Raw genomic sequence first — 3,877 nt, forward strand, 5'->3', positions numbered from 1 at the left:
TGGGATCAAAAGGAATTGATCTTGACATGGTTGGTGCATAGGAAAGTTCATGATTTTGGTGTTTTGGCTTGATTTTGTGGCTTGGTGGTGATTTTGGTGAAAAACGAAAATCATGGTTTTGGAAAACTGGCTGGACTCAATCCTCACAAATGCCTTCAAAGTGATGTGGGAGAAGTTTGGGATCAAAAGGAATTGATCTTGACATGGTTGGTGCATAGCCAAGTTCATGATTTTGGTGTTTTGGCTTGATTTTGTGGCTTGGTGGTGATTTTGGTGAAAAACGAAAATCATGGTTTTGGAAAACTGGCTGGACTCAATCCTCACAAATGCCTTCAAAGTGATGTGGGAGAAGTTTGGGATCAAAAGGAATTGATCTTGACATGGTTGGTGCATAGCCAAGTTCATGATTTTGGTGTTTTGGCTTGATTTTGTGGCTTGGTGGTGATTTTGGTGAAAAACGAAAATCATGGTTTTGGAAAACTGGCTGGACTCAATCCTCACAAATGCCTTCAAAGTGATGTGGGAGAAGTTTGGGAGCAAAAGGAATTGATCTTGACATGGTTGGTGCATAGCCAAGTGCCATGATTTTGGATTTTTGGCTTGATTTTGTGACTTGGTGGTGATTTTGGTGAAAAACGAAAATCATGGTTTTGGAAAACTGGCTGGACTCAATCCTCACAAATGTCTTCAAAGTGATGTGGGAGAAGTTTGGGATCAAAAGGAATTGATCTTGACATGGTTGGTGCAGAGCCAAGTTCATGATTTTGTGACTTGGTGGTGATTTTGGTGAAAAACGAAAATCATGGTTTTGGAAAACTGGCTGGACTCAATCCTCACAAATGCCTTCAAAGTGATGTGGGAGAAGTTTGGGATCAAAAGGAATTGATCTTGACATGGTTGGTGCATAGCCAAGTTCATGATTTTGTGACTTGGTGGTGATTTTGTGGCTTGGTGGTGATTTTGGTGAAAAACGAAAATCATGGTTTTGGAAAAGTGGCTGGACTCAATCCTCACAAATGCCTTCAAAGTGATGTGGGAGAAGTTTGGGATCAAAAGGAATTGATCTTCACATGGTTGGTGCATAGCCAAGTTCATGATTTTGTGACTTGGTGGTGATTTTGTGGCTTGGTGGTGATTTTGGTGAAAAACGAAAATCATGGTTTTGGAAAACTGGCTGGACTCAATCCTCACAAATGCCTTCAAAGTGATGTGGGAGAAGTTTGGGATCAAAAGGAATTGATCTTGACATGGTTGGTGCATAGCCAAGTTCATGATTTTGTGACTTGGTGGTGATTTTGTGGCTTGGTGGTGATTTTGGTGAAAAACGAAAATCATGGTTTTGGAAAACTGGCTGGACTCAATCCTCACAAATGCCTTCAAAGTGATGTGGGAGAAGTTTGGGATCAAAAGGAATTGATCTTGACATGGTTGGTGCATAGCAAAGTTCATGATTTTGGTGTTTTGGCTTGATTTTGTGGCTTGGTGGTGATTTTGGTGAAAAACGAAAATCATGGTTTTGGAAAAGTGGCTGGACTCAATCCTCACAAATGCCTTCAAAGTGATGTGGGAGAAGTTTGGGATCAAAAGGAATTGATCTTGACATGGTTGGTGCATAGCAAAGTTCATGATTTTGGTGTTTTGGCTTGATTTTGTGGCTTGGTGGTGATTTTGGTGAAAAACGAAAATCATGGTTTTGGAAAACTGGCTGGACTCAATCCTCACAAATGCCTTCAAAGTGATGTGGGAGAAGTTTGGGATCAAAAGGAATTGATCTTGACATGGTTGGTGCATAGCCAAGTTCATGATTTTGGTGTTTTGGCTTGATTTTGTGGCTTGGTGGTGATTTTGGTGAAAAACGAAAATCATGGTTTTGGAAAAGTGGCTGGACTGAATCCTCACAAATGCCTTCAAAGTGATGTGGGAGAAGTTTGGGATCAAAAGGAATTGATCTTGACATGGTTGGTGCATAGCCAAGTTCATGATTTTGTGACTTGGTGGTGATTTTGTGGCTTGGTGGTGATTTTGGTGAAAAACGAAAATCATGGTTTTGGAAAAGTGGCTGGACTCAATCCTCACAAATGCCTTCAAAGTGATGTGGGAGATGTTTGGGATCAAAAGGAATTGATCTTGACATGGTTGGTGCATAGCCAAGTTCATGATTTTGTGACTTGGTGGTGATTTTGTGGCTTGGTGGTGATTTTGGTGAAAAACGAAAATCATGGTTTTGGAAAACTGGCTGGACTCAATCCTCACAAATGCCTTCAAAGTGATGTGGGAGAAGTTTGGGATCAAAAGGAATTGATCTTGACATGGTTGGTGCATAGCCAAGTTCATGATTTTGTGACTTGGTGGTGATTTTGTGGCTTGGTGGTGATTTTGGTGAAAAACGAAAATCATGGTTTTGGAAAACTGGCTGGACTCAATCCTCACAAATGCCTTCAAAGTGATGTGGGAGAAGTTTGGGATCAAAAGGAATTGATCTTGACATGGTTGGTGCATAGCAAAGTTCATGATTTTGGTGTTTTGGCTTGATTTTGTGGCTTGGTGGTGATTTTGGTGAAAAACGAAAATCATGGTTTTGGAAAAGTGGCTGGACTCAATCCTCACAAATGCCTTCAAAGTGATGTGGGAGAAGTTTGGGATCAAAAGGAATTGATCTTGACATGGTTGGTGCATAGCAAAGTTCATGATTTTGGTGTTTTGGCTTGATTTTGTGGCTTGGTGGTGATTTTGGTGAAAAACGAAAATCATGGTTTTGGAAAACTGGCTGGACTCAATCCTCACAAATGCCTTCAAAGTGATGTGGGAGAAGTTTGGGATCAAAAGGAATTGATCTTGACATGGTTGGTGCATAGCCAAGTTCATGATTTTGGTGTTTTGGCTTGATTTTGTGGCTTGGTGGTGATTTTGGTGAAAAACGAAAATCATGGTTTTGGAAAAGTGGCTGGACTGAATCCTCACAAATGCCTTCAAAGTGATGTGGGAGAAGTTTGGGATCAAAAGGAATTGATCTTGACATGGTTGGTGCATAGCCAAGTTCATGATTTTGGTGTTTTGGCTTGATTTTGTGGCTTGGTGGTGATTTTGGTGAAAAACGAAAATCATGGTTTTGGAAAACTGGCTGGACTCAATCCTCACAAATGCCTTCAAAGTGATGTGGGAGAAGTTTGGGATCAAAAGGAATTGATCTTGACATGGTTGGTGCATAGCCAAGTTCATGATTTTGGTGTTTTGGCTTGATTTTGTGGCTTGGTGGTGATTTTGGTGAAAAACGAAAATCATGGTTTTGGAAAACTGGCTGGACTCAATCCTCACAAATGCCTTCAAAGTGATGTGGGAGAAGTTTGGGAGCAAAAGGAATTGATCTTGACATGGTTGGTGCATAGCCAAGTGCCATGATTTTGGATTTTTGGCTTGATTTTGTGACTTGGTGGTGATTTTGGTGAAAAACGAAAATCATGGTTTTGGAAAACTGGCTGGACTCAATCCTCACAAATGCCTTCAAAGTGATGTGGGAGAAGTTTGGGATCAAAAGGAATTGATCTTGGCATGGTTGGTGCATAGCCAAGTTCCAAGATTTTGGTGTTTTGGCTTGATTTTGTGACTTGGTGGTGTGCCAAGAATCATGAAATTTTCAAAGTGGTGGTTTTTGAGTTTTGTTGGTTGGAAAGTGTCACAAATGCATGCAGAATGAGGTCTAGAAAGTTTGGTATCAAAACCAAGCCATCTTGATGTGGTTTTGAATTTTTGAAATGTTGGAAAATAGAGGGTTTTGAAAAAAATTCATGAAAATTCGAAACCTTGGCCAATCCTAACGAAACTTGGTGGGCACCTTCTTGATATTATTATGGGATGGACTGGAAAAAATCACGCAAAA

This window comes from Phaseolus vulgaris, chromosome 11 (assembly GCF_051622355.1).
Source record: "Phaseolus vulgaris cultivar YP4 chromosome 11, ASM5162235v1, whole genome shotgun sequence".
In the NCBI taxonomy this organism is placed as follows: domain Eukaryota; kingdom Viridiplantae; phylum Streptophyta; class Magnoliopsida; order Fabales; family Fabaceae; genus Phaseolus; species Phaseolus vulgaris.